The 19,813-nt window shown below is 39.7% G+C and overlaps 1 protein-coding gene and 2 pseudogenes across 5 annotated transcripts in view; 2 read left to right on the forward strand and 1 right to left on the reverse strand.

Moving 5' to 3' along the window:
* Window positions 1-19,813, forward strand: part of MCU (mitochondrial calcium uniporter) — a 208,682-nt gene that overhangs the window by 19,165 nt on the left and 169,704 nt on the right. Inside the window, exons 2-3 of one of the 3 annotated variants that reach the window (XR_651685.3) lie at window positions 3,256-3,378; window positions 4,002-4,050. The exons of the other annotated variants lie outside the window; for them this stretch is intronic. The gene's annotated coding sequence lies outside the window, so the exon portion shown is untranslated. The remainder of the gene's footprint in view (window positions 1-3,255; window positions 3,379-4,001; window positions 4,051-19,813) is intronic. 3 annotated transcript variants of the gene reach the window in all.
* LOC101003300 lies at window positions 8,266-8,859 on the reverse strand (annotated as a pseudogene). The gene has a single exon (XR_651683.3). The product of XR_651683.3 is annotated as a 40S ribosomal protein S10 pseudogene (transcript).
* Window positions 15,150-18,576, forward strand: LOC103887540 (annotated as a pseudogene). The gene has a single exon (XR_651684.3). The product of XR_651684.3 is annotated as a high mobility group protein B3 pseudogene (transcript).

Below are 19,813 nucleotides of genomic sequence, written 5' to 3' on the forward strand. Positions count from 1 at the left end.
CCATTCCTGGCTAATTTTCTGTATTTTTTAGTAGAGACGGGGTTTCACCTTGTTAGCCAGGATGGTCTCCATCTCCTGACCTCGTGATCCGCCCGCCTCGGCCTCCCAAAGTGTTGGGATTACAGGCGTGAGCCACCGCGCCCGGCCCAAGACTGTGTTTCTTAAAAAAAACAAACAAAAAGCAAGAAAAACCTTATTTAGTTGATACATGTGGTTCTGGTTCATTCATTTTTAACTACTTTGGCATTTCTGTCTCTATTTCATATATTTAAACCTCTGTTGACTGACAGACTTTTTGCTGAATATTCTGGGGGACAGGAAAGAGGAATTTATTATGTCATTTTTAAAGTTAGACTAGGAATGCTGTTTTGACTTTCAAAAAAGCCAGTTTTCCTTTTTTGGTGTGTAATGTCCTCGTTTATCATATTCCTGGGAAAATCCTTTGTACTTCCTGAGAGAAGGCAGAGAAGAAGAATGTTTTATTACACAGATGAACATGTCTTGTACAAAATGCAGAGCAGCATCTGCCACAATACAGTGAACTCATGGGGAATTGAGCTGCTGCAACAAAAGCCTGGGTTACTAAAATTCTCAGATGTTTCAAGTGCAGAAAAGCTGTGGGTGGAAATTTGTTGGCATTAATTCATTGTTTCTTTTCTGTGTGTTTGGAATTGTCTGCAATTTGGGTACTATCTGCTTTATTTTGTAAAAGGAGGTGCGCCTTTTATGGTAAAAAGGCTGTTCTTGAATTGTGTTGTGGTTTTATGGGGCAAGCAAAAGAAAAGTAAGGTCTAGAAATGAGGGGGCATACTTTTTGAGACAGGTAGTTGGTGTGAAATAAATATTTGTTTTAATAATAAATCTGTATGTATTAGTCAATGTATATTCTTACTTTGAAGTCGTTGTTTTAAAAAGACAATCTCTGATAAAGTTTTTTATCTTCTCAATTTCATGCTGTTGTCTTTCGTTTCCAACATTCTTGATAATGGTTTGAGCATTGTTGCAGAGTACACAGGGCAGAGCTTCATTCAGGTTGTCCCTCCAAATGATTTGCTATAGTGCATCAACGAGAAATGCTGAGGCAGCAAGGGAAACACTAATAAATTGGGTGGTTTCCAGGGACTATAGCTAAGGCAAGCAAACACAAGCCAAAATTAAAATGTTAGTTAGGCACCCAGGATATAAGTCTGGCCAGATATGCTATTAACAGTGAATCTTCCATTCTCATTAAATTATTTGAGATCTGTACAATTTGAAGATTGTTACAAATGGTGACCAATTTTAAGCATATTTTAGTTAGGGGTGGTACAATAGTCTTTTGGCTAAAACTTAATTAGAATGAAAAAATACTTTTGCCTCTTTTATTTGATAGATTCCCGTGCCTCAGGAATGATTAGAACTTAGTTGCCTATTTGTTTCTTTCATGGTTCTGAAGGGAAAGAGTGCTGGATGGACCTCCAGTAATGGAAGAGTTTTTTCTTTTTCCTTTTTTTTTTTTTGAGACAAAGTCTCGCTCTTGTTCCCCAGGCTGGAGTGCAGTGGCGTGATCTCGGCTCACCGCAACCTCCGCCTCCCAAGTTCAAGGGATTCTCCTGCCTCAGTCTCCCGAGTAGCTGGGATTACAGATGCCTGCCACCAGGCCTGGCTAATTTTAGTATTTTTAGTAGAGATGGGATTTCACCGTGTTGGCCAGGCTAGTCTTGAACGCTTGACCTCAGGTGATCTGCCTGCCTTGTTAGTGCTGGTTTTCTTGCTAACTACACAAATTATACTTCTGTAATAATTTTCACAAATTATTTTACCTGTGAAAAGTATAGGTATGGGGAGAGGAGATAGTGGTATGTGAAAGGGCCTTTTATATTTTTCTTGTTTTGGAATGATTTCCAATCATTTTCAAACAGAACCCCTACCAAAGAGTTGTGTGACTTGGCAAATGAACCAGAATTTTTTAAAATTTAGTGCTCCAAGGTTTCTAAAGTTTGTAAACTTGTTTCTGAAACTAGTGGATAGCCTAAGACTTTTTTAATTTAAAAAATATTTCTTGTTTCTTCATTATTTGTTAGGGTTCTGTCAGTTTTTTATATTCTGGAAGCACAGAGAATTTTTTTCCTCTTCCTTCATTTTTGTGTGTATGTGTGTGTGTGTGGTGTTGGCGTGTCGCTCTGTCGCCCAGGCTGGAGTGCAATGGCACGATCTTGGCTCACTGCAACCTCTGCCTCCCGGGTTTAAGTAGTTCTCCTACCTCAGCCTCCCGAGTAGCTGGGATTACAGGTGCGCTCCACTACACCTGGCTAATTTTTGTATTTTTAGTAGCGATGGGGTTTCACCATGTTGGCCAGGCTGGTCTCCAACTCCTGACCTTGTGATTCACCCACCGCGGCCTCCCAAGTGCTGGGATTAGAGGCATGAGCTACCACGCATGGCCAATTTTTTTCTTCTTTAATCTAAAAATATTTATAAAAGAATTGGTTTACGAGCTGTTACTTCAGTCCCCCCCCCCACCACCTCAGCGTTTTTTAGAGTTGGGGTCTTGCTTGTTGCCCAGGCCCAGGCTGGCCTTGAACTCCTGGGTTCAAGCAGTCCTCCTGCCTTGGCCTTTTGAATAGTTGGGACTATAGGCACACACCAACACAGCCAGCTAACTCCCAATTTTTATATTTGTTGAGCTTATGTGATTATCAGATATTTATCATTATTATTATTATTTTTGAGACAGAGTTTTGCTCCTGTTGCCCAGGCTGGAGTGCAATGGCATGATCTCGGCTCACCGCAAACTCTGCCTCCCGGATTCAAGCAATTCTCCTTCCTCAGCCTCTCGAGTGGCTGGGATTACAGGCATGCACCACCATGCCCTGCAAATTTTGTATTTTTAGTAGAGACGGGGTTTCTCCATGTTGGTTAGGCTGGTCTTGAACTCCAAATCTCAGGTGATCCACTCCCCTTGGCCTCTCAAAGTGCTGGGATTACAGGTGTGAGCCACTGCGCCCTGCCCAAATATGTAATACTTTATTTCTGAAAAAAGTATTTCAGAGTTTCTTACAGTCAATCTGGATTTTTCTAGGTTACAAGTCATTTTTTTAAAAAGTGCTCTCTTGTCCTAAGGGTCACTGTAATAACTAGTGGCTAAGAATGACTTAAACAAGGTCTTTTCAGACTTTCTTTCTTCTTTGGCATTATATGCTGAGGTACCCACATTAGCAGGCTCAAGAGGGCCTTTACCTTTGACATTTACTTTACTTTTTTCTATTCTTTTAGGTCTTTCACTACCATTCCTACAGTGATCAGTGATTGGCAAGATATCGTTTCCACCTCACTCTCCATGTACCATGCCAGTGACATCTTAGCTGCTAGAGTGTGGAGCTGGCCTGTGGGAGTCAAGTAAGTGCCTTTTTTACTATTTGGCATGGTTTTTGCTTACTTTGCAAAGCCATGTAGAGGAGCTTCTTAAGATTAGTTTTTAAAAAGGCACTTGCTTGATCCTTGTGGGCTGGCTCTTTGCTCCAGCCTGCTATTGAACACTTGGTAGCTAACATGGGGATGAGTTTAGTGAGGTGACTGTTGCACAATAGAATATTTTTACTATGGTACACCCTAAGGGATAACAGATCTGATCTTAGCCTGATTAGACCATATTGGTAAACAACCCCAATAAATCAGAACTGTGCTACCTCAAACAGTTACTCTGGCCTCTTGGAAATTTAATAGGTTATGGATGACCAAGGCTCTGCTGGTGTAAACCAACTAGATTGCATGGAAACAGGGCAGCTCTCCTTGGAAAGCCAGTTACCTTGGCATTTATCTTAATTAATTTGGCTTAATATATGGAAGAAGTAATGGTTGAGGTTAATCGGGTATGGGTTTCTATGTTTATCATTAAAGTTGCTAAAACCTGGTATCTTACTTTTGCAGGTCATCTTGTAAATTTTGCCTATATAAATTAACACATCCCCTGTATGTCATAACAACCATGTAAGGGAGAGTGTTTTCCTGCTCTGTCTTAGGTTTTGGTGATGTGACCTGTTCACGCAGGGGAAACTTGAACATTTGCAGGTATGTGAAAATCATGATTCATAAGCATTTTTTCCCTGCAAGCAGAACAGTTTATTTCGGTGTGAACTCATGTGGTTTTATGAAATCTATATTGCCAGTTGATTTTTCTGCCCCCTGTTACTGTAGAACAGGCCTTGACAAACTGTAGCATAAATCGTTGCTTGATTTTGTAAACAAAGTTTTATTGCAACACAGACATATCCATTTGTTTACAGATTGTCTGTGGTTGCCCTGGCACTATAAGGACAGAGTTTAGTTGTTACAACAGAGACGATATCGTCCATAAAGCCTGAAATATTTTTTATTTGGCCCTTTAAGAAAAAGTTTGCCAACTGCTACTGTAGGTGAACCAAACTTCAAATTGTATTTAGAAATAAGCTTGCCAAAACCACAATTGTTCTCAAATAGGCTTCTAAAGAGAAAACCAGGAAAGCCAAGACCTGTGCCATAATGCTGACTAACAAGTAAATATGTGCAGTATGTATAGTGGTATGATTGATTACTAATACAAGGTTACTGAAATGGAAAGCTATAATGGCAGTCCAGCTTCTTTATCTTTTCTTTTCTTTCATTCATTTATTCTTTCTCTTTCACACTGACTCTCGTTTCTTTTTCTCTTTTGCTTTCTCACTGGGTATAGGCATTCATTCAGTGGCAGGATGTTACTACTATTATTGGATTCTCTAAAGGTTTTATAGGCTGGGCATGGTAACTCACACGTGTAATCTGAACACTTTGGGAGGCTGATGTGTGAGGATCGCTGGAGGCCAGGAGTGCCTGACCAGCTTATAGTGAGGCCCCATTTAAAACAAAAAATTAGTTGGGCATGGTAGCATGCCCCTGTAGTTATGGCTACTTGGGAGGCTGAGGTGAAAGGATCGCTTGAGCCAGGAAATTTGAGGCTGCAGTGAGCTGTGATCATGCCATTGTACTCCAGCCTGGATGACAGAGCAAGACCCTGTTCCTTGAAAGAAAGAAAGGACCTCCAGATTCATGGAAGAATTATTACAGTTAAAATACCAGTCAGGGTAATGGAAATTGAGGACCAGAGTTATTCAAGGATCACAGAGCAAATCAGTGTTCTACTACTGAAACCAGAGGGTAGGTCTCCTGCTTCCTTTCCTAGGGTTCCTTTTGCTAGGTCTCACACCATATTAGGGGATGCTTGTTTTCCCTACTAGTTGAAAGGTGCACAGTCTATTTCCTTTCTCTCTCTCTCTTTTTTTTTTTGGCCCCTGAAGTAAAAGCAAAGACTCAATGATTTAAACCACAAAGATATGGTTGTTAGAGTATCGGTCTTACTTGGAATTTGGATGCTTTTATTGTTTGAAGATAACTAGGAGATTGTTTCTTTTTTTGAGACAGAGTCTCGCTCTCTCGCCCAGGCTGGAGTGCAATGGCACGATCTCGGCTTACTGCAACCTCTGCCTCCCGAGTTCAAGCAATTCTCCTACCTCAGCTTCCTGAGTAGCTGGGATTATAGGCACCCACCACCACGCCTGGTTAATTTTTGTAGAGACGGAGTTTCACCACTTTGGCCAGGCTGGTCTCAAACTCCTGACCTCAGGTGATCCGCCTGCCTCGGGCTCCCAAAGTGCTGGGATTATAGGTGTGAGCCACCGTGCCCGGCCGGGATTGCTTCTTAATGAGTCACTAAGTGCTTATAGTATATACTCAGAAAGGTTGGCTTAGATGGAATAAAAAAAGAAGAGCCTTGTTCATAATTTTGAAGCTAGGAGCAACACTAAAATTGGCATAGATAGAATGCTTTCCTCATATATCTATGTATCTAAGACCATAGATAGAAAGTATATTTGTGTATGTGTATGTGGGTATGTGTGTCTAACAGCTTTAAAAGTGCATCTGGATTGCATTTTGAAAGGAGTTTAGCAGGTGTGTTGCAATCTGCAGATTATGTTGCAGAGTTTTAATTGGACTTTAAAAAAAATTTTGAACAATTTTAGATTTACAAAAAATGGGAAAGATCAGACACAGAATTCCCATATATCCCTCACCTTCTTCTATTATTAACATTTTACATTACTTTGGTACATTTGTTACAATTAATGAACCAATCTTGATACATTATTATTAACTAAAGTCCATACTATATTCAGATTCCCTTAGTTTTTGCCTAGTGTTCTTTTTCTGTTCTTGGATTAAAGGAATTTTTATTAGCATGTTCATTGAAATAGGAGACCTTTGTATGATCACGTGAAGGTTAGGCTAGTTCTGAAGTCCCTTTCAGTTTCCAAGAGTCTATTTAAATGAGTACAACAGGCAAAGTTCGGACTTGTAAAGTTTATATTCTCCTGTTACATGTTGGGGAAAAAAATTGTTACTTTATCTTATTGATAGTAATGGCTCATCAATTGTTTCTAAATTTTAGCATCATCAGTTTCAGAATGGGCAAGATGGATTTGGTTACTTCTCTTATTAAGTGTCATATGCTAAATTGCTGGTGAAAATATTCTAAAGTAAATTGCCTCCTTTGGGAATGATGTGGATCAACTATCCTACGTCAATAAGTTTTTTCCCCACTGAAAGTAATTTTGGAGTCCATACCTTCTGATGAATCTATTAATCATTCATATTTCCCCATGAAGATTTAAAATAGTTTTTCCTTAAAAGTTCATTAGTTATTTACAAAAGTTGAACACATGCATACCCTATGACTCGGCAGTTCCATTTCTAGATTTATACAAAACAGAATTATATGTCTATATTCACCAAAAGACATGGACAGAAATGTTCATGGCAGGACTAATAGTCCAAACTGGAATTTTCCAAGTGCCTGTCAGCAGTAGAATAAGTATATAATTTGTGATATAACCACATAATGAGTATTAAACGGTGATCAGAATGAACAGGTTACAACTACATATAAAAATGCATGGTTCTCACAAATAACATGATGAACGAAAGAAGCCAGACACTAACAGTGCATGATTCCATTTATATAAGTTCAAAAGCAGGTAAAACTAATCAATAGTGTCAGAAGTCAGGAGATTGATTACCCTTGTTGGGGGTTTGGGGAAAGTGACAGAGGATATGAAGGGGGCTCCTGGAGTGCTAGTAATGTTCTGTCTCTTGGTTTAGGCATTGGTTACATGGGTGGGTTCATTTTGTGAAAAATTATCAAGTTTATACTTTTTCATTTGCATGTTATTCAGAAAGTATATACAAAAAGTATTAAAAGTATTAGCAGTTCTGGAAAAAACGCAACATTTCACTGTTAACATTTACAGGATATATAGAGAACCAGTTGAACAAATGAACCTTTTATCTTAGAATATATGCTGTCAGAATTATAGGATTATCAAGATACCATTATGTTACTGGAACCTTTACGGTCTTATTTGTATTATAAGAAGAATAAAGTAGCTGATGTTAATGGTCTCTTTTTATTGTAACCAGGTTTTTGAGATGCCCCAAAGGAGGACATCTTTTCTTTTTGGTCTGTTTTGAGTCACCAAGTCAAAACGTTCATCTGTTCTTTCACTACAGTAAAGAATGTTCAGTGAAATAGTTGTGCCTTTGGAATATTCGTGTGTTCGTGAGTGCTGGTATGTGTTCCTTCCCACTGATTGTTACATCAGCGAGTGAGCTGCAGTCTTGGTTGTGTGTGTATTTTACGTGTTCTTTTGGCTTTTAAGGTATCACTTAACATAACCAGAATGTAGAATCTTCTTCCCAAACAAAGCCCTTTTTGTGACTTTTCTTATTGTCACTTTTGGTTTTTCCAGTGACTTGAAGATAAATCACCTCAAGCATTTATCCTTTGTATTTCAAACAATACAATTATGTTCTTTTAGTTATTTTAAAATGTACAATTAAATTATTATTGACTATAGTCACCCTGTTGTGCTATCAAATTCTAGGTCTTACTCATTCTTTTAATTATTGTACCCATTAACCATTGCCACTTCCCAATCATTTTTATTGATTGGTTAGTTGATTGATTGAGATGGGAGTCTTGCCGTGTTACACAGGCTGGTCTTGAGCTCCTGGCCTCAAGTGACCCTCCCACTTCAGCCTCCTGAGTAGCTGGGACTGACTACAGGTGCAAAATACTACGCCTATCTAATTAAAATTTTTTTTTTGGAGAGACGAAGTCTCACTAGGTTGCCCAGCTGGTCTTGCACTCCTAGCCTCAAGCAATCCTCCCACTTTGGCCTGGGATTACAGGCATGAATCACTGTGCCTGGCCAGTAATTTTTTTTTTTTTTAAGGTTTTTTGGCTGTAAGTTTATTCAATGCAAAAGAATCTTCTCCAATTTTACTGAGGTGGCTGACCACGTCCACGACCAAATCCGCCTCTAAACTGGAATTCGGTTGCTGACCCAGCCCCAGCCTCGGCTTTCTTGTCGGCACCAGATGGCACAGCACTCTGTCTGTAGGTATCTCTGTCAGCTTCCCCTCTTGTGAGTCTCGCAGGTCGTTCACCCTGCAGACCTTTAGGCCTAGGCCTGCCAGTCTCTGGACGGCTACGGCGTTGGGTGGCAGGCACAATCTCCGGGGGCAGATGAAGGTAATCACGGAGATACTGGATACCCTCATTGGTAAGGTACCAGTAGAAATGTCTCCAGGCAAACTGTTCCTTCACGTAGCCTCGGGACTTGAGAGACTGCATGGCCTTCATGACATGAAGGTTGGGCACATTCTTGTCTGCCAGCTCCGGGTGCTTAGGCATGTGGACATCCTTCTTGGCCACCATGACTCCCTCCTTAAAAAGGAGTTCATAAATGGCAATCTGGTTCTTCTTAGGCATCAACATCTTGGCGGCTGCAGGGTCCGGAGCTGGGGCTGGAAAAGGCCAGTAATGGTTTTGCTAACCAGTGACTGCTTACTAACTTTCAGGTAGTGTGACATACCATACGTATATGATTTTATTTCATATATTCTGTGCACCAGTCCTATAAAGTAGGTACTATAAATTCTACTGCTGAAGAAATAAAGACAGGAAGGTCCTATGTAACTTGCCCAAGCTAGTAAGTAATGAAATTAGGAATTCAGGTATATGTCTCCATAGTTCCCAATTGTAACCTCTGTCTCCCCACGCTCCTGAATGCCATGAGTAGATTACTCCTTAATCACCAAGTGCATTCCCACCTTTGTCTTAGCCCTTTCACTTTGCAGATCCACTGCCTATTAGGCCCTTACTTGTTCCGTTTGTTCATTTCTCATCATCTCACTCTATCCATCCTTCAAGGCACAGCTCAAGTCCCATCTGTTCAGTGATTTCTTCCTCCTCCTTTCCAATTTATAGAATACTCCTTCGCCCTGCCACACATTTTATACTTTCATTGTGTTGAATCTATCTTTTTATATATGGATGCTTTAGTTTAAACTTCAGATTGTAAGCTCCTTGAGGAAGGGGCTTGGATTACAGATTTTACTTGTGTTCTCTGCAGTGTCTTATAAGAGATGTTCAATACATGTATATGTTGATCAGTTGAAATGATAATAGAACCCTTAATAACTGAAGATATGTAACGTGCATCTAAGACTCCTGGTTATTTGAGCTTCTTGAAGTACTTTATACATCCAACTAACAGTCTTAATTCAGAACCAGGAATGACATGTTTAGGTTAGAGTTAGATACTGATTTCTAGATAGGAAGCTTAGTAATTGTTGCTACATACTGATGCAAATCAGAATAGTTCTTTGTATCCAGAGCCTGAACAAAAGAGCCAGTGGTGAGACAGTGAGTTGATTATTTCTCACTGTTTCACCACTGGCTCTTTGGTTCAGGTTAACAATGTATCTCACCTAGATTATATTAACAGCTTTCTAATTAGTCTCCCTGCTTTTGTTCTTTCTTACCTGTGGTCATAACTCAGCAGTGGGAATGATGACGTCAGGCAGAAGGGAACTTATCCAGTAGCTTCTGATCTCACTCAGTAAAAGACAAGAGTTCTTCAAGGGGCCTACAGGTAGTGACGATAAACTGGCTCTCTGGAGGGGGAAAAGGTTCTGATTTGTAGCATTTGCCTGTTTTACTGGTAAAATTACTCCCACTCTGGCTGATTCAAAGTTCTAGAATGTACAGCAATCTGCTCTCCAGCCAGTATTGGCTTGAGCACATCACTGTTGAACATTTGGCTCCCTGTCTGACTCCCATCTGCTGCCACTTTCCCTCTTGCCCACTCCATTTTGTGATACTGACCTCCTTGCTATTCCTCAAACATGCTGAACATGCACCTACCTCATAGGATTTTTGCATTGCAGTTTTCTATCATTGGAATGCTTTTCTCCTGAATATATGCAGGTTTTCTTATTTCTTATCCCTCTCAAGTCTCTGCTCAAATCTTATATTCTCAGTAAGGTCTTCCATGATCTCCCTACATGAAATTTTTGTTTTATTGGTTGTTCTGAGATGATTTTAATATACACTACAGTGTTTTTGTACTCGTCTAGTGCCTTGCTGTAGTGATGCATTACAGCTATTTCTAGGCAGTGTCATCTGTGGGTGGGGATAATGGTTATATTTGTTGTTGAAACTTAAAAAGAATCATTTCATTTTGTTTGAAACAAAAATATCTGTGATACATGTAAACAAATCAGTTTGGGTCTCTTATTGGTAATTGCAACTTGAATTACTATCCACTTAAGCTCATTATGGGGAATACAACAATATTTATGGTTAAGTGTACATTTGGTAGTATATTGTTCTCACAGTAACATCATTGTGGGTTTGAAGATCTGTGCTAAGTTATGAAACAATGGAATTTATACACTTTATTTAAAGATAAATTGGATTTATAAGGAATTCTTGGTATAAATATTAAAATGTATCAATTAGTATAACATACTGATTTATTATAATTAAAAAAAGGTGTGGGCATCTGAATCCCAGCTATTCGGGAGGCTGAGGCAGGAGAATCACTTGAACCTGGGAGGCGGAGATTGCAGTGAGCAGAGATTGCGCCTTTGCACTCCAGCGTGGGCAACAAGAGCGAAACTCCATCAACAACAACAAAAAAGAGTATATGACTTCTTATGAACTAGATGTCACCTTTTCCCCTTAATCTCAGCTGTTTTTTTTCTTTTCTATTTTACCAAGGAACTTTAACCTTCCGCTTGACTTAATCTAGGCGTAGCCAACATTACAATGAGGTAACAAGATTGAGTTGTAGTTATTGCCACTTTTTTCTTTCTTTTTTTTTTTTTAACATTTAACTATTTTTACAAGCAAAATTCTAGTGTAACCAGAGTTGAAAACATGATAGCTATAATTACTTCTTAAAAATTAATTTTTCAAGATTAATTTCGATAGCCCATTTTTGGGGGGAGTTTGATTTATAAATCAAAGAAGAGAGTAGCTTGCACTGAAAGTTGCTACTTCTTCCTGTTAGATGATTAAGAAATAGAGACAAAGTCTGTTTCTTTTTTTTATGAGACCTTTTGTTACTTTCTTGGGTGACATTTTAACTAAAATTTGCATTATTTCTTTTCTCAAGACTATTGAACATGGGAGAAAAAGTCTCTTTTTCTTATCAAAGCTTAATTTCCTTTGTTCTGTTACTGTTATGTTTAGAAAATGTTTATTTTTGGCCAGGCGCGGTGGCTCATGCCTGTAATCCCAGCACTTTGGGAGGCCGAGGCAGGCAGATCACGAGGTCAGGATTGATCAAGACCATCCTGGCTAACATGGTGAAACCCCATCTCAACTAAAGATACAAAAGATTAGCCGGTTGTGGTGGCGGGCGCCTGTAGTCCCAGCAACTCGGGAGGCTGAGGCAGGAGAATGGTGTGAACCTGGGAGGCGGAGTTTGCAGTGAGCCAAGATTGGGCCAGTGTACTCCAGCCTGGTTGACAGAGTGAGATTCCATCTTAAAAAAAAGAAAATGTTTATTTTCTAGTCTTTTTTTTGCAGTTGAGTTTTTAAAAATTACCAAAGGCCGGGCGCGGTGGCTCAAGCCTGTAATCCCAGCACTTTGGGAGGCCGAGACGGGCGGATCACGAGGTCACAAGATCGAGACCATCCTGGCTAACACAGTGAAACCCCGTCTCTACTAAAAAATACAAAAAACTAGCCGGGCGAGGTGGCGGGCGTCTGTAGTCCCAGCTACTCAGGAGGCTGAGGCAGGAGAATGGCGGGAACCCGGGAGGCGGAGCTTGCAGTGAGCTGAGATCCGGCCACTGCACTCCAGCCTGGGCGACAGAGCGAGACTCCGTCTCAAAAAAAAAAAAAAAATAAATAAATAAATAAAAATTACCAAATTTGTCAGAACAGAGATTAAATTAATAAACTTGGCCGGGCGCGGTGGCTCAAGCCTGTAATTCCAGCACTTTGGGAGGCCGAGGCGGGCGGATCACAAGGTCAGGAGATCGAGACCATCCTGGCTAACACAGTGAAACCCCGTCTCTACTAAAAATACAAAAAATTAGCCGGGCGTGGTGGCGGCGCCTGTAGTCCCAGCTACTCGGGAGGCTGAGGCAGGAGAATGGCGTAAACCCGGGAGGTGGAGCTTGCAGTGAGCCGAGATCGCGCCACTGCACTCCAGCCTGGGCGACAGAGCGAGACTCCGCCTCAAAAAAAAAAAAAAAAAAAAAAATAAACTTAGTTTTCTGTTCATATATATGATGCTATGATTCTTATTTTTTCTAACATATTCAGAATCATTCATTTTTTTAAAATTTCTATTTTAAAAGTACTAAATATTTTGTCATAGAAAATTGAGATGTACAGAAAAATGGAAGAAAGAAGTGCTACTCAGAGACAACTATTGTTAACATTTTTATGTATTTCCTTCTAGACATTTTTTAATGGAATTCATCTTGCTTTGATAAAAGAATAGGTCATCTTTATATACAACATAAAACCATATAACTTACCATTGAAGATGACTCAAGGAAGAAAAAAACCCATGTAACTATATTTTGCTTTTTTTGCTCAGCATTATACAAAATATTTAACAAACTTGTCATACATATTTAATGGCAGCATAATATTCCAGAGTGGCTCTATCAGTAATTTGTTCTTGCAATATGCTTTTCAAAATATATTTTATTTTTGCTAGCACATTTGAGAATTTTAAAGGTAAACATTCTTTCCTCATTTTCACCTGATGACTTTTGTAGTTTGTTGTTCTGCAAATAGATTAGGTTACCTCCCTGACCGTGTTCTTCTGCACTCACAGGTAACAGCCACAAATTGTAATAATGCTATTCAGAACATCCTTAGAAGTTAATCTGTTTCAGATGGTATCTTCGAGAACTTTTAACACAAACTGTCAGATTCTTCTAAGGTCACTGGAAAGCCCATCCTTTTGTCTCTAGATTTACTCATCAAGAATGTTAAGAAATAGCTTATGATTCTTTAATATAGAAGATATAGTATACTTTTAAAAAATCAATTCCCTGTTACACATGTATGTTGTTTCCAGTCTTTTACAGTTATTTGCATTGCTATGGTGAATAACCTTGTGCATTCATCATTGCTTGTGTATGTGTTTATAGAATGTATTCCTTAAAGTAGAATGTATTAGAATTACTATCTGCTTACGTCTTTGCCAACACAATGTGGTACTAAACTTTCTGACTGGTGAAAAAGTGGTATCTCAATGAAGCTTTAATATGTTTTTCTTGTATAAGTGAAATTGAGCATCTTTTAAAAGTACTGTCTTTCTCTTTGCTGTGAACTAAAACTCATGTTCCTTAACTCTTGTAGAGATGTTGGTTTTTTCTTTGTAATTTGTGGGAGTTCTTTGTATATTAGGAAAACTAATCCTTTGTAATTTTAGCTGCATTTCTACCCCCCCCCCCCCAAGTTTGTCACTTTTTAACATTTTAAGTCCCTTAAGTCTGAATCTGGACATTCAACTCTTAGGCACATTTAAAGGGCTGTGTTACATATGAAAGTAGGGAACTACCTGTAAATGTTGCCAAGTAAACACAGTACTAGTCTTGAACATATTTGAAGACAACTATGTGGATGAAGGTTAGATTAGATTCATTCTTTTTCTTTATGGAGAAGCAAATTACAGCTCAGCATATGGAATAATTTTCTCTCATTAGATCAGCTTCAAAATGGAATGGAAATCCTTTGGAATAGATGGATTATTTGTACTAGATTTTTTTATTGGAAAGGAGATGGCAACCTTTTTCCCAGTTCATTGCACAAAATAAGCACTTAGTGTTGAATAAGTGAATCTTTGGGGCATCTGGATGGTTGGATTAGCTGGTTTTTAATAACTTTCATACTGTGTTTACTTTTTTATTTTTTTGAAACAAGGTCTCGTGTGGTCATCCAGGCTATAGTGCAGTGGTGTGAGCATGGCTTACTCTCCTGAGCCTTGACTTCCTGGGTGCAGGGAATCCTCCCACCTCGGCCTTTCCAAGTAGCTGGGTCTACATACACACACCACCACACCTGGCTAATTTTTTTTTTCTTTTGAGACGGAGTTTCACTCTGTCGCCCAGGGTGGAGTGCAGTGGTGCGATCTTGGCTCACTGCAAGCTCCGCCTCCCGGGTTCACGCCATTCTCCTGCCTCAGCCTCCCGAGTAGCTGGGACTACAGGTGCCTGCCACCACGCCCGGCTAATTTTTTGTCTTTTTTAGTAGAAATGGGGTTTCACTGTGTTATCCAGGATGGTTGCAATATCCTGACTTCGTGATCCGCCTGCCTTGGCCTCCCACAGTGCTGGGATTACAGGCGTGAGCCACTGCGCCCGCCCCACACCTGGCTAATTTAAAAACTTTTTTATAGAGATGGAGTCCTACTACGTTGCCTAAGCTGGTCTCTAACTCCTGATCTCAAGTGATCCTCCCACCTGGGCCTCTGAAAGTGTTGGGATTACAGTTGTGAGCCATTGTGCCTGGCTCATACTATTTTCGTTTAAAAAATATTTTACATGAAATGTAAGCCAGGCGCGGTGGCTCATGCCTGTAATCCCAACACTTTGGGAGGCTGAGGTGGGTGGATCACCTGAGGTCAGGAGTTCGAGACCAGCCTGACCAACATGGTGAAACCCCGTCTCTACTAAAATACAAAAACTAGTTGGGCGTGGTGGTGGGCACCTGTAATCTCAGCTACTCAGGAGACTGAGGCAGGAGAATCTCTTGAACCCAGGAGGCGGAGGTTGCAGTGAGCCAAGATCACGCCATTATGCTCCAGCCTAGGCAACAAGAGTGAAACTCTGTCTCAAAAAAAAAAAAAAAATTAATCTATATGTTCATACATATTGCCTTTCATATAACTAAAATCAAATTTCTTTCTTCCTTTCTTGCCTGGTTCTCTCTCCTTCCCATTTTGCTCCAAGATAACCATGTCGTATATATATCCTTCCATATTTTTCCTCATACTTGCATGATTATCCTATCTGTTTTTGTTTATTTATATATTTTAAGATAGGATCTTGCTTTGTTGCCAGGCTGGTCTTGAACTCCTGGGATCAAAGGATCCTCCCACCTCAGCCTAGTATCTGGAAATTATTCTAATAGACTAGAAGGTAAATTGAGTTGAGACGAATTTTAATGTATGGCTTTGGGGATGGCGGTTGGAAAATAAAGGCCATTTTGGCAATAGATTTTTATCTTTAAAGTGAGTATCCACTTGGTTGCAAGAGGATTAATTATAGGAATCTCTTCCTCTTGTAGTCTCTCAGCTTGAACAGATAAATATAGAGCACCAGTGCTCAGAGAGGGAATGCTGTAGAGAACGTGTGGGTAGCTGCTGTAGTTTTACACAGCAGATAACATCTAGAATAAAGAACAGATGAAAATACTCATTGAGGATTAGTGTTCTTGAAACATCATCACATGGAACATTCCCCAAGCCTAGCATTCAGAGCCATTCATAATCTTGCTCATCTTGCATGTTTGATAATATCTCCTATCGAGCCCAACATACTTTTCCCTAATCCCACTTTACTCGCTGCCTGCTGCATTCATTCCTAGTGCCAGACATTTGTTTTATCCTTTCGAAGATACATCTCTGCCTTTCTACATTCCTGATTACAATCTGTCTTTTCAGTACTCCACTCAAGTGTCACCGCCTTCATGAAGCCTCTTTGCTTTCTCTAGACCACATTGATCCTTTTTATCTCTTAACTCCTAGAGTACTGATACTTTGAATTCTTCGTATTGGTTCCCGAGTATGTATTTGTGTAGCAGTAGGAAGTGTTTTTTGAGTGCCTCTTGTATGGGAAGCACTATGGTAAATATTGGGTTTATAGGAATGAACACGACAGTTAATGTCCCTGTCCTTAAGAAGTTTTATATTCTTGTGGGGAGAGACAGCTAATAAATAATTAACAAGAAAATATCAGTAAGAATCTGATGAAAAAATGTATGAAGAATGAATCAGAGCTCTTAGTTGAAACGGCAAAGCCCAGTAGTTTATTTAAGCAGAATTAAAAAAAAAAATTTTTTTTTTAAATCTAATAAGATAGCTCACAGAATCTTCACGGATGCCAGAGAATCAGTCTTGGCGTCTACTTAGCTAGGAAAAATGCCCAAATTATACCACTGGACCAAATCATTGGAGACTACTGCTTTTGCCACTGGGAATAGGTATTAGAACTTGTAACTGTCTGTGCTGAGTGTGAGATGCCACTGCTAGGACCTCTGCTATTTCTGCTTCTGAAAGAATGCTGATATAACTCTGAAATGTTCTTTAGAATGGATTTCACATGGCGTCTCCATTATATCACTTGCCTCCTAATGAATATCATGTGAATGTGTTTTATTGGCATAATATAGGTCAATTACCTGCTCCTGGTTTGCAAGAGAGGATGGGTAACTGAATTTCTGACTTTTATTTTGAGGAGGTAGGATTTAAGGGATGAGAAATTCGCCAAACAAGAAAGGCTGTTTAAAGGTACTGAATACTTAACTAGTCAATTATTAATAAACTATGGGAAATTTGATACAGTGGAGTGATTGGAGGATTAATTTAGATTTGAGTAGTCACAGAAGATTTCTCTAAGTTCATGATACTTAAGCTGAGACATATATGACAAGGAGAAATCCATGTAAAGATACGGGTGAAGAGGAACAATACAGTCAGGATGGCTAAAGGTGACCTCAAGAAACCAAAGGGCAAGATGTCTGCTTATGCCTTCTTTGTGCAGATGTGCAGAGAAGAACATAAGAAGAAAAACCCAGAGGTCCCTGTCAATTTTGCAGAAGTTTCCAAGAAGTGCTCTGAGAGGTAGAAGATGATGTCTGGGAAAGAGAAGTCTAAATTTGATGAAATGGCAAAGGCGGATAAAGTGCGCTATGATCGGGAAATGAAGGATTATGGACCAGCTAAGGGAGGCAAGAAGAAGAAGGATCCTAATGCTCCCAAAAGGCCGCCGTCTGGATTCTTCCTGTTCTGTTCAGAATTCCGCCCCAAGATCAAATCCACAAACCCCGGCATCTCTATTGGAGACGTGGCAAAAAAGCTGGGTGAGATGTGGAAGAATTTAAATGACAGTGAAAAGCAGCCTTACATCACTAAGGCAGCAAAGCTGAAGGAGAAGTATGAGAAGGATGTTGCTGACTTTAAGTCAAAAGGAAAGTTTGATGGTGCAAAGGGTCCTGCTAAAGTTGCCTGGAAAAAGGTGGAAGAGGAAGATGAAGAAGAGGAGGAGGAAGAAGAAGAGGAGGAGGAGGAGGAGGATGAATAAAGAAACTGTTTATCTGTCTCCTTGTGAATACTTAGAGTAGGGGAGCACGATAATTGACACATCTCTTATTTGAGAAGTGTCTGTTGCCCTCACTAGGTTTAATTACAAAATTTGATCATGATCATATTGTAGTCTCTCAAAGTGCTCTAGAAATTGTCATTGGTTTACATGAAGTGGCCATGGGTGTCTGGAGCACCCTGAAACTGTATCAAAGTTGTACGTATTTCCAAACATTTTTAAAATGAAAAGACCCTCTTCTTGTTCTCCTCACTCTGTGCACTTTGCTGTTGGTGTGACAAGGCATTTAAAGATGTTTCTGGCCTTTTTTTTTTTTTTTTTTTTTTTTTTTAGTTTGTAAGGTAGTGTTAACTATGGTTATTGGCTGGAAATCCTGAGTTTTCAACTGTATGTATCTATAGTTTGTAAAAAGAACAAAACAATCGAGACAAACTCTTGATGCTCCTTGCTCGGCGTTGAGGCTGTGGGGAAGATGCCTTTTGGAGAGGCTGTAGCTCAGGGTGTGCACTGTGAGGCTGAACCTGTTGACTCTGCAGGGGGCATCCATTTAGCTTCAGGTTGTCTTGTTTCTGTATATAGTGACATAGCGTTCTGCTGCCATCTTAGCTGTGGACAAAGAGGGGTCAGCTGGCATGATAATTTTTTTTTTTTTTTAAGTGCGATAGTTTTTAAACTTTGTTTTTAAACAAACTGTAGAACTCTTCATTGTCAGCAAAGAGCCACTGCATCAATGAAAGTTCAAGAACTTCCTGTACTTAAACATGATTTGCAACGTTCTGTTATTTTTTTTTTGTATGTTTAGAATGCTGAAATGTTTTTGAAGTTAAATAAACAGTATTACATTAAAAAAAAAAAAGATATGGGTGAAGAGTATTTCAGTAGAGGGAACAAGCGAAAAGCCCCTGGTTTGAGATTGGGTTGGGGGTTTAGGGCATGGATATTATATGGTCTTATACTTACAACAGGAAAGAGTAGCAGGATGGCTAATGTGGTGGGAGTGTGGGAGTGAGAGGGAGTATAGTATGAGATAACACTGGGGAGAAGGTTCTGTTTTAACATAAGTTTGAGGACACTCCGCTTATTTCCTTTCCTACTCTGAGAATGACTTGTTGAGAGTAGGGATGAAATTATAGGTATATGGATAAGAAAGGCATTCCTGTGTTATTAAACCCCATGAACTATTGGATACCATGGAGGGACTAAAATTATTTGTATATTTGTTTAGGAGGAGAATAACATGAGGGATCTAGCAAAGATAAATACTAGAAAGACTATGTTTCTAGTGAGTAGAGGAATGAAGCCTGTTTTTATTCTAGTGTCCAAATCTGGTGGGCCTTGAAAAGAATTGCTTCTTCATTCTTCTTACCTTGGTATCCAGGAACAGTGTATTATGGTTGCAGTTACTTGTATTGTGCTAGCTTTTAGGACTGCTTCAAAATACCAAAAGGCTCTAAACCTAAATGTACACTGATAGATTTTTCCTATTAAAGAATAGCATTGTATAGTAAAGTGATAGAAAACTGTATTTTAGGCTGGCCGCGGTGGTTCATGCCTGTAATCCCAGCACTTTGGGAAGCCAAGGCGGGTGGATCACCTGAGGTCAGGAGTTCGAGACCAGCCTGACCAACATGGAGAAACACCATCTCTACTAAAAATACAAAAAAAATTTAGCTGGGCATGGTGGCATGCGCCTGTAATCCCAGCTACTCGGGAGGCTGAGGCGGGAGAATTACTTGAACCTAGGAAGCAGAGGCTGCCATGAGCCGAAATTGCGTCACTGCACTCCAGCCTAGGTGACAGAGCAAGACTCTGCCTCAAAAGAGAAAAAAAGGAAACTGCTTTTTATATTCCTTTTAAAAAAGAAATCAGTCCCACAAACACATGAGATAAATTTGCTTTTGGAATGTTAGAACAGTAACCACTCTGATTAAAGTGGTTTCTGCTTCTTGCTCACTCTTTTTCATTTGTGAAACTCAGCTTCTCACACTAGAACAGATAGATTAATACTTTCATACTGTGGAGTAGTATTTGGACTTTAGATGCACTAACAGGACTGTAGGTGGTAGTACTCAGAGTTACTCAACCTTGGCATGTCTGATACTTTGTTTCAGATCATTGAGAGGCT

Source organism: Papio anubis, chromosome 11 (genome assembly GCF_008728515.1).
Source record: "Papio anubis isolate 15944 chromosome 11, Panubis1.0, whole genome shotgun sequence".
In the NCBI taxonomy this organism is placed as follows: domain Eukaryota; kingdom Metazoa; phylum Chordata; class Mammalia; order Primates; family Cercopithecidae; genus Papio; species Papio anubis.